The sequence below is a fragment of the Anastrepha ludens genome, chromosome 5 (assembly GCF_028408465.1).
Source record: "Anastrepha ludens isolate Willacy chromosome 5, idAnaLude1.1, whole genome shotgun sequence".
In the NCBI taxonomy this organism is placed as follows: domain Eukaryota; kingdom Metazoa; phylum Arthropoda; class Insecta; order Diptera; family Tephritidae; genus Anastrepha; species Anastrepha ludens.
Window position 1 is genome coordinate 19,012,114 of NC_071501.1, and position 11,740 is coordinate 19,023,853.

At 39.0% G+C, this 11,740-nt stretch overlaps 1 protein-coding gene across 1 annotated transcript in view; it reads left to right on the top strand.

Moving 5' to 3' along the window:
- Positions 1-11,740, top strand: part of LOC128862972 (uncharacterized) — a 68,584-nt gene that overhangs the window by 55,022 nt on the left and 1,822 nt on the right. The window lies entirely within an intron of this gene.

Here is an 11,740-nt window from a genome sequence, read left to right on the forward strand (position 1 = left end):
CCGCTTTAAATTAATAAAATCGTTCATACTTCTTAGGGATTCTCGAAGGATTTGTGAGAACAGCAGAGAAATAGCAATTTTTCCACCCAGTCATTGTACAGTGCCTATAACCTGAGGCTGCAGAACACGGAAAAACTAATGATATAGCGCAGATCAGTGTTTTCATCTGCCAGTCATGGGTAACAAAAACTGTAAACTGGCAAACCTAACATAAAAATGAGTTTTGCCAACGTATAATGATCACTTAAAATACCGCCAAGTAACCAACGATCCACCCGCTTAAGAGAAAGCTCTCTCTCTCTCCTTAAAATCTAATGACTTAGGGTGCTCACACTCACCGACGTAAACGTACGTCTATATCAGCTGGCAAGATGAAACTAACGAGAGCCCCATGTAAACCAATTCTCACCACGGTTCCGTTCCGTAGTATCGTAGATCGTTGTTTCATCGTGTTAGCTGGAACGGGCGTACGGGCATACGTTTTACGTTGGTGAGTGTGAGCACCATTAGAGTCGATCCACGTCATAATGACGATTACGGTCCGCTCCCGCTCTGCTAAATCGCAAACGTTGTGGCTCCGTCCACGATTCAGTCACACTAGCGACCAAATCGTTCCAATTCGATTTCGGCTTGGACCTTGAACCTTGATTTTTGCAGATAATATCAATGAACAAATCATTTCTTACTTTATAATATTTTTCCAGAGCGAGAGCAAACCAGGAGCGCGCCATGATCAACACCATGGTGCGTTTATTGGTGTAAATACCAGCATCTTTCCAGACTGGAACTTGGTTTGGCGCTCACACCGTTTATGGGTATTTGGCAGAGCTCCTCCTCGTTTATGTTATGTGTCTTAACGTTTTTCCACAAATGGAGACATCTACAAGCCGGCCCCGAACGGCAAATGGTTTTTTGTGAGGTGCTTTTTCATGGCAGAAATACACTCGGAGGTTTGCCTTTGCCTGCCGAGGAGCAACCGCTGTTACAGAAAACTTTTTCTATCATTTGGTGTTTCATACTCGGATACTCCAACCCGCGCATATTTCCGAATGTGACTATCATTTTGTAACTCAATCGGCTGAAAATGAAATTTGAATAGGTCGAGCCAAGGAGCACCAAGAGATTTGTGGCTCCTAAAACACGCAGACTAAAAAGCCCATTGTATTAAGGGATCTAGAAAGAGGGTAGATATTCAAGGAGGGAAGGAGAAAAGTATAAGAGAAAGAGATAGGAAAGAATAGAGACAGAGATAAAGGTAGTTAGTCCTGAGAATTTTCCAGATTCTTTGGCAAATCTATAAATATCCTCCAGTTTTAGAAAACGAGTATTACTCCCGGAACGGAAAACTCCTAGCCTTGCTCTAGCAAAGGCAGGACACTCACAGATAAAGTGCTCAGCGCTATCCGCCTCCTCCAAGCAAGACAGGCACATCGGTCCTCAATGATTCCAATGGTAGTCATATGCTAACCCCATGGGTTGTGTCCTCTAATTATACCGACCATCAACCGAACGTCTTTCCTTCCAAGTTTTAGTAGAAAGTTTGGCAGTTTTTTTTCATACATAACGCTGATGAAATTCATGATTCCTGCGGAACTGATTCCGATTATTGGTTCTGGCTCTTGTGGGGGCACCGCTGATCCATGGTTGGCCAATTCATCGCCAATTGCGTTTCCTTTAACACAGGAGTGTCCTGAAACCCATATAAGTACAAGCCTATTCTGTCTTGCGACAGAATTAAGGTTCTTCTTACATTCTTGAAACAATTTTTGAGGTTTGCTTCGCGTTCTCCAGGGCCCTCAGTGCAGCCTGACTGTCACTGAAAACTCCAATCTGTTTCCCGCTTCATCTCCTCTCGATTGTCATTATCATTCGGTTACAGTGAGTGAGTGAGTTAATTTCGCACTGAAAAACTGAGCGTTAACAAACTTTTATTTTCAAAAGTTGCCGAAAAAATTGGCTGTGCGCCTAAGGGTATGTTACCTACAGTACCTTCTCAGTAAGCGTTGTCTGTACTCGTAAGCGGAGTGTGTCATATAATCCTCCTCTCATGGCATATTTTTAAGCGCACTTCCTATTTATTTAGCAACTTTGGAAACGTGTAATTTAACGAAATGAATTTCAATATTCCACTGCTGAATTTCACGAACACACATCTGCATATGAATACATAAAAACGAGATACATACATACCTGTTCATCTAGTAAATCTTAACTCCTTGTAGGAATTAATACTCTAACGCGTCCCTTACTAGCAAAATCATAGTCTCATATACAAATCTCAAATACTCGTAATCGTACTCACTTACCCCAGTAGTAGATGTAAACGTTACGAAATACTACTAACTGTTAAAAGCAAAATGTAAAAAATACTATTAGAACCAAAATGCGTTATTGCAAACAGCAAATTTAGGGTGCAGAAAAAGGCTACAATGGTAATACTACACATACATACATACTCGTATATACTAAATTAATGCGCCTAAAACTAGACCTCCAAAAATTAAACTGTTAATTGTATGCTAAAGAATAGAATAATTGAAGCGTTTGAAGAAAGAATCGTAGACGAGCTAAGGAAAAGCGCAAAGAATTTTCGAAACATCATGCAAAGTTTGTAAAATAAATTTAAATTGTTTCGTAATATATAAAATTTAATACATACATAAGTGCATAGTCGTTCAACGATCACAGCATACGCAAGCGAACACTTTTCGAAATCATTTGCTGGAATTATGAAGAGGAAGTGAGTGAAACACAAAGGAAGTAGTGCTATTAGAAAAATATTATAGAATTACAACCATTTACTTACTTAACTTGTAAAATTACGCTTATTTGAATGCGATGGAAATAATTGGCGGCAGAAATGTTGCATTGGAAGTAATGCGAAAAGAAATTTGTGTTGTGAAAATTTTAATTAAGTATTCGTATGAAATATTAGAAGAAGAAGAATAAGAAGAAGGGGTCAGAACAAATGGAGAGCGTGAAATGGGGTATGTGGTTCAGAAATTTTCAATAGGACACCCTTACAGAGTGTTTTAAAAGAAGGATTTTAATAAGAGGTGGGCACTAGTCCCGGCTCCAACTTTCTGGCATCGTAAAATACACATTTTTGGCTCTCTGAAACCTATAAGAGAAAAAGAAGATTAAGTACTAGCATGTGAAATTTTAGTAGAATGGCGCTGGACTGCAATCCACAAGGACCGCGTCGCAGGGAACGCCCTAAAGTATCTTTAGGGCGTAGCCTTAATCATGAATTTTTCGAAATTGAGGAATCTCTCTCATCGACTCAAATTAAGACGAAGGCGAGAAGTACAGGATTGCCCATATTCGACGGACCCGACGGATTTCGATGACTTTTTGGGCCCATTCCAATCGACGAGGCTTGTCCGCAGGCAACAATCTTTGCGTCAATTGAATCTTATACGGGAATGTCCTTGGCGACGTCTCAACACTGGCCCGTGAAAGAGCAATATTCTCTTCCGATCGCCTTGGTCGGTTTTGATTTGGCCTCTTTGGATTAGAAAGAGCATCACCAGTCGAAAACCTTTCGTACAAACGTTTAATGGTGTTCTTAGAATTCGCACTTTTCACATTATTTAAATTTGTATACGCACGTTGAGTTTTCACAATTGACTTCTTTTGTTGAATGTAAATTTCAACAATTTGGGAGCGCTCGCGTGGCGTGTACTGTAGCTTGGACTGACGCCTCCAACGCGGTATGTCATTAAGCGATCTGTCAAAAGATACAAGGTTGCCAGATGGGTCCGTCGAATATAGGCAACCCTGTAGACTACATTGGCAAACATTTATTTCGGCACTATGCGCCCAAACGTAAGGAAGTGGTCCGCCGTCTCATCCTCCTTTTCACAAGTTGGGCAGACTACACTGTCTGAAATGCCTACCTTTTCCATGTGCTTCGCCCACAGAAAGTGGGCCGTCATCAGTGCAACCAGCTGTCTGCAGTCCCTTCTGACAGGAAGATTTGTGACAGTCGGTCGGACATGACAGGTAACATCACTTTAGTCCATCTGCAGTCTCTCTCAGCCATCTGCAGTCTCCTCGCTTATAGATTATAGTAACCCATTTGCTAACCGTGGCTTTGATGGCTGCAGAAGGGAGTGGCAGAACGGGCTCCGGGACAAAGAAGTTGGCCTCAGAGCCCATCCTAGCTAAGAAGTCAGAGGTCTCGTTACGCACGATATCCACGTGTCCCGTGACCCATGTTGGCATCAGGCTGTTATGTCTACCGACATAGTTCAGCCTGTATTTACAGGACTCGACTACCCCTGCTGTAGTTGGGGGGCTGTCCAAGGCCATGAGCGCAGCTTGGCTGTCACTGCAGACACATATCTTCTGCCTCTTCATCTGTTTTCCACAACAAAGTTCATGGCTTCTTGAACAGCATACACCTCCGCTTGAAATACAGATGCATGCTTTCCAGGAGCAAAGTACAGTTTTGTCCCGCTGGATTACACGTACTTCGATCCCAGAGCCGGAGCTGTGCTCGGTCCTGAAGCCATCCGTGAAAATGCGAAACAGTGTTTGCGGGCTCATTTTCATAGTTTGACCACTATTGAGCCTCTGATAGCACTGTATCTCTTATCATAGCCGCATCGATCCATAGGATCTTGCTAGGAGAAATACCCCACGTTTTCCCAAAGACACCTTTGCACTGCCAGAAGCTGTCAGTGCATGGGATGTCTTTATTTCAACGTCTTACTTCCAAAGAGGTTTACTATCGAGGATTACTCCTAGATATTTGGTTTCTATGGATAGCTGGATTGTGACTCCTTTTAGCTTAGGCAGAACGAGTCCATCAAGCTTCCTCCTTCTGGTAAAGAGGACAATACCAGTTTTGGTGGGGTTTGCCGATCACCCACTACCACAACACCAAGTGTCAATCATATCCAGATGATCGATGTTCCGTTAACCGTTCATAATTCACTGGCCGGAAACTGTAGTTGTGTCAAATCAACCGCTAAAAGTGATGGCCCAGTGCAGGCTGGCTTTGCTTGCTTGGCTTCGATAACTGTCCCCAATTAATGGAACAATACTGAAAAATATGAAATGGCGCTTTGCTTGAAGCGCTTGAAGTACGGCGAAGTTTCAAATAGCTCAATGTTCTATTTGCAGCGCTTTTGACATTAGGAATTAAACATCCCAGTTGTTCATTTGTTGATCTAAATATAATTTGCGCACCTAAATTTTTTTTTTCTGACAGCGATCTAATCACCAATTTGGCCATACGAGTTTTCAAAGCGAAGCAAGACAAGTACAGCAAGCAAAGCCAGCCAGCTCCTTACCACCTTACGAACCTTTAAGGCCCTCGCCTAATTTGAAATGGTGTTTTTTGTGTAAAATCGAAACGAAAATAGGTTTTTATTTTTGATACCTGTATTTACTTTTTAAGGCCCCACCTCATTTGAAATGGTATTTTTTGGACGTGTAAAACGAAAAAAAAATTATTTTTGTTTTCAGTATTTTATTTTTTTTATTCATTGCCAAAAAATAATTTTTTTTTGGCCATACGAGGTTCGTTCAAAAAGTTGTCAGCCTTCGGAAAAAAATTTTTTTTAGTATTTTTTTTCCAGACCTTTTAAGGAAAAAAAGGGTCAAAAAACAGTTTTTCAGCTTTGAACGTCCGCCATTTTTTTAAAAGATAGTTCACACCATACCGACATTCATACTGAACAACAACCTTTTTTCTTTTTGATTTCCGTATCGCGAGCGACATACTTTTTTGAAGTGAAACTTCTTAGGCGTCGATGGACGAGCGAGAATGGAGTGTAAAATTTCAAAGGCATTTTCGTTCCGCGAGAGAGAAAAAAGATATAACGTAGAGGAAAAGGAGAGAGAGAGCTATACCTTATATATATCTTAGATACACTTTAGGCTATTTTTCCTCAGTTTTTCCTTGTGGTTGCTAATTTCTAGTGAGAAATAACACTGCCTACTTTTTGGCGCTTGTTTGTTGGTGCAAACTTGTAGGAAATATATTTTTGGTGCCTACTTTTTGGCCTTATATTTCCTAGGTGCCTACTGTTTGGGGCGTTTTTTGGTCCCAATTTTTTTGGCGTTTTTTTCTGGTGCCTACTTTTTGGCGCTTATTTTAGTTTCCTGGCTAGTGCTTGTGCGTGTTATAAAGTGCTATCCATTCCTGCGTCGGATTTATTGGTATTGCCTTGCGGTAATTTGGGCCGTTGTTGCCACGGTTTGTGTCCAGCGTTTACCACACCGGTCGACCCTGCTCCGTTTTTTGTAAATTTTATCGATTTGTATTCTCTGCAAATGTTGTAAATTTATTTAGATATATATTCTTTCTCTCCCTCTCTCTCTCATTTTATCTCGTGTCTCTCCCTCTTGCTTTATCTGCCTTGAACGTTTCACTTCTGTTATATGTACTACGCTACACGCACTTTCTTTTTTTTTGGAAGAGCATTTTTTGAATACTGACACCTCTTTTAACGAACCTCAAAAAATGAAATACTGAAAACAAAAATAATTTTTTTTTTTCGTTTCCGTTTTACACGCCCAAAAACACCATTTCAAATAAGGCGGCGGCCTTAAAAAGTGTCCACAAACTCACAAATTTCAAAAATGCATGCATAGGTGTTGCGTAGACAACTCCATTTGATCTGATCTCACTGACCCCTGAACAAAAACAATAATATTTATATAGTAGAGACGAAAAATGTAATACCCAAGAAAATTGTTTAGCTTCCGAGAAGCCTGCGAACTTATTATGAGCACATTGTTTTTGATTAAATTAATTGTAAATTATAACAAACACGAAAATGTAAAAACTTTATCTTTAATGTTATGAATATTCAAACTGTACAATTTACTGCATACTGCATACATACATACATATGATTAATTGAAATTTCTGGTTGAACTCGTCAGTAGTAAATATATTAAATAGCATATCAAAAACTGCATACGCATACACACACACACGTCTAAGGTGTGTTCACTGTTCATTGTTTGTTTGTACATACATACATAGATACATATAGAGAATTATAACCTATAATTTACAACTTTCGCTAAGTAAAGAAAAAATTTAAGCGAGCCTATTATTTAGTTTTAAAAAATCTAAAACTATAAAAAATGTTAAACAAAGAACCTCTGATAACCTAAATTTTCACGGTTCAATATACTTGTACTACGTATGTCATTACCCCACTGTACTTGTATGTATTTTAGATTTATCAACCTAGCAAATTTTTTTAGTCAAATTTTTTCAGTGTGATTTTCCATGGACATTTATACTTACAGTTAGTTGTAATTGTATTTTATGTACATGAAATTGTTGAATATTTTTAGTGACTTATGTGTAACTCAACTGTAGTACCTTAAGAGCGCGTTTTGTTCGACAGACGCCAACAGTCCCAACCTAAGTTTTCCAACACACCAAACAACCACAACGTATCGCAATCCTCATATTCATAATTATCCACGTACCTAATAAATGTTGTTAACAAAAAAAAAGTTGTACAATTTTGGCGTTAAGAAACTGCTGTAGACCGTTTAGTTAGAATTAAAAACAAAAAAAAAATATTTGGAAAAAATTTGGGAGGTTCTACAGTGCGACTTTTTCCTCACCTAACTTTGCTGAAACTTCAAACTGTTTCTAGTTTCATTGCATTCTTAGAAATTGCTATAAAATCTCTATAAAGGCTAAGAGCAACATTTTCTCGGAGAATGGCCTTTAAAACCTTCAAATTCTTTGCCGCATAGAACTTAAATTTTCTTTTTTAATAACAGTTTTTTCGCTTTTAATGATGAGATTAGCTCCTATCAAGTGAGAGCTTAAGATATTTTTTTCGCTCTCAAAGGCAGGAACGATAACCCGAATTTTCTATATTCAGGATTATCCCCACTAAAAACGGGATCCCGATATTTCAGGATTAAAAATCCCGATATCGAATACTTTCGTTTCAACTTTAAACTTCTCTAAAGCACTTAGTTCAAAATCTCTATAAAAGCGCCAATCTCGGAGCGTGGAGCCTTATATCCTCCGTCGCATAGAATTTCGATATTTTCTAAATTAGAATTTGTTTTCGCTTTTAATCATGAGATTAGCTCCAATCAAGTAAGAGCTTAAGATATTTTTTTCCGCTCTCAAAGACGGAGTCCCAAATGACACAAATGAGACCCCGACATTCCTATATTCGGGATTTTCCCAATTAAAAATGGAATCCTGACATTTTGGGATTCAGGATTTCGAACTCAAATACTTTAGTATCGAGCTTAAACTCATCTCCAGCACTTCTCCAGCAAAGCCCCTAAAAGGCGCCAATCTCGGAGCATGGCCTTTGAAACCCTTAAACTCTGCGTCGCATAGAACTTCGATTTTTTCTTGATTAGAATTTGTTTTGGATTTGAATGATGAGATAAGATCCTATCATGCCTCTCAAAGGCAGGAACGATATCCCGAAATACCTATATTCGGGATTATGCCGACTAAAAATGGGATCCCGATATGTCGGGATTTAAAATTTCGATATCGAATACTTTCGTTTCAACTTTAAACTCGTCTAAAGCACTTAGTTCAATATCTTTATAAAAGCAACAATCTCGGAGCATGGCCTTTAAGCCCCTTAAATCTTTTGCTGCATAGAACTTCGATATTTTCTAAATTAGAATTTGTTTTCGCTTTTAATGATGAGATTAGGTTCCAGCATGTGAAAGCTTAAGATATTTTTTTCGCTCTCAAAGACGGAATCCCAAATGACAGGAGCGAAACCATATTAAATTCGCTTTCTTCTTAAAGCAGAAGTTAGTGTTAGAGCTAGTTTTAGATTACCCGTGCATCGTGCTCTGAAAATTAACTTCTTTTTATGTATATTTGGCAGTTCAGGCCGACTATTCTTTTCTCCAAGCCTGTTTAATGCTAGGAAAATTTGTCCCAATCTATGCCATACATTTTCTTAAACCGTCCTGAACTTATGTCGGATCGATTCAGCCCCTCCAACAAAACTGTGCATAAAATACCCAGGTCTTCGAAAAAATGGTCCGTTAGAAATCTGTAACGCTCGCTACGAAGTGCGGAACACTCCCAGTACTGGGTGAATATCTTAGTCTTCCTCACCTTTGCAGAACTCATATCACAGAAAAAGTTATGTAAAACTCAGAGCCGGGCGGCCTTCTGGGCAATGGTGTAGTGTCGCGCTAATGTACCCATGAAAAGCCATATGTTGCGTTTCGAGAGCCTCCACCAGTTCAAAGTTATGGCGCATAAAACTGCCAACTTTAGCATAAACGGATCTCCGATTGAGGAAATAAACTCTTTTACTTACCTTGGCAGTGTTATCGTGGCGAATGGAAGATTCAGTGCAGACATTAAAGAGCGAATAAAGAAAGCACAGACAGCTTTTAGAACGCTTAGCTCCTTATGGCACTTGGAACAGATATCTTAAAAACCAAACTACGAATATTTGAGTCTAATATAAAGTTGGTTCTGCTTTAACGTGGAATCTGCCGCAAGAAGTGGCGCAAGCACTTCAAACTTTTGGCCAATTAACATTCAAAAGACTTCGCTTTCGTAAGCCATAAAACAGAAATCCATTGTAAAAGAAATTACCAAACGGGAATGAAACTCGCTTGGCCACACATTACGCCAACTTAATACCAAAACCTGAACATGTACTGCCGTTGAATGGAACTCGCAGGTTAGCCGCCGCCGCAGAGGAAAGCCGTCTCACACTTGAAGAAGGATTATTGAGACGGAGTTAGAAAAGACGAACAAAACATGGCGTGCAGTTAAAAGACTAGCGCAAAATCGAGGCCAATGTAAACAATTGGTTGAGGCCTTACGTTCCATACAGGAATAAAAGGATTAAAATATATGATAAATTCATCGAACAAGGGCTTAAGTGATGGCGGTACTCTGCAGACGTCTAGATTTGTATGCTTGTTATTAGTAGCAGCTCTAAGTTTTCCCCAGCCTAAAGAAGCAGATGTGTTAGAAGGCCTAGTATACTTGAGCTCAGTTGCCCAAAGTACTGCCCGAAATTCAATGCTCTTGGTGAAATCTTTAAATTTGAAAATGATATGTAACTTCTTGCTACCTGCCTTCAAAAATTTTACAAATGAAAGGGCGTTAATTTCGTAAAAAAAAAATAAAAAATAAAAAAAAAAAATTTTTTAACCAAACTCCTTGAATACCTACTATTGCAGCACACGTTTTTTTAAATTACTGATTTTCCTAAAACTAGGCTTACAAGCGTAACCTTGAAAGGTAAAATAAGGCACAAAATCACATCAAAAAAGTATTGGCACATTCTTTATGTTAGGTTATGCTTTTGGCGTCGTAACGGTAAACTCCCGTTATTTTCACTCTTGCTCTTTACTTATTCGTACGTTTTAGGAATTGCATACGGTTGAAATCACTTTTGATCGCGATTTCAACGGACATAGACCAGAAGGGGCCGTGGTGCAGAAATTTTCCTAGAACTTGACGCAGAAAAATGATAAAACTGTATTTAGAAAATCCTATCGCGAAATTGGCAAACTTGTCGATAGATCATGGTCCAGGGTTCGAAACATCGGAATGCATTTACAATAATACTGGCAAAATAGCTCCGAAGAGCAGATCTGGCCGCCTAAAAAAATTAACCGAACAACAGAAGCGAATTGTGGTGTCCGCAGGGCACTTCGGCTTTCAAATTGTGCGAGACCCTAAAAAAATTCTTTTGAAATCAATTTCAACCCCCAAACTGTTCGCAATATCCTATATAAGGCTGGGTGTCATGGCCAGGTTCCTCGACGCAAACCCTCCATTTCGAAGGTAAATAAGAAAAAGAGGCTAGAATTTGCTAAACAGTATTTCAATAAGCCCACTTTGGAACACCACCATATTTAGTGATGAATCAAAATTCAATTTATTTGGGTCAGATGGAGCACAAAAGATTGGGCGAAAGCCAAATAAAGAGCTTCAAAAGAACAACCTGCTGAAAACAGTTAAACACGGTGGAGGAAATGTAATGGTTTGGGGTGTTTCGCGGCATCTGGTGTCGGAAAGCTCGTGTTCATAGATGAGACAATGGATAAGCATGTGTATCTTGACATTCTTAAAGAAAATTTAAGTCCAAGTGTCGAAAAACTGGGTCTTAATGGGACAGCTTGACAATTTCAACAAGATAATGACCCAAACATTCGTCTTATCTTGTGCAGGAGTGGTTTACATACCATTCCAAACAGCTTAAAACACCCGATATCACCACATAACGTCAAAGGATTCTGTAAAAAAGAGGCAATAATTGCTGAATGGAATAAAATAACACCTTCCGAAACTTCAAATCTGGTAAATAGTATGAAGAGACGTTTGCAGGCCGTTATTCAGTCTAAAGGAGGACCCATAAAGTATTAGTGCGTTACAGCTGCAATGGAGCAAGCTGATTACGCTACCTGTGCCAATACTTTTTTGATGTGAATTTGTGCCTTATTTTACCTTTCAAGATGGAGCTTGTAAACCTAAGTCGAAATATTTTATTTTTTTTTTGTTCAGATACGTAATAAATAAATACATTTAGAAAATACCGTTTTCTAGTTTTTTATACATTCATTAGAAGAAAAGTTATAGCACTGAGAACTTTGATTTTTCGCGTGTGCCAATACTTTTTTGACTCACTGTAAGTAGGACTGCATTCCCAAAAGGGTATTCCGGGGCTTCGGGACTAAATATTTTGATAAAAACACTATTCCAAGTTAGAAAATTATGCATAGCTCTATAGTTTTT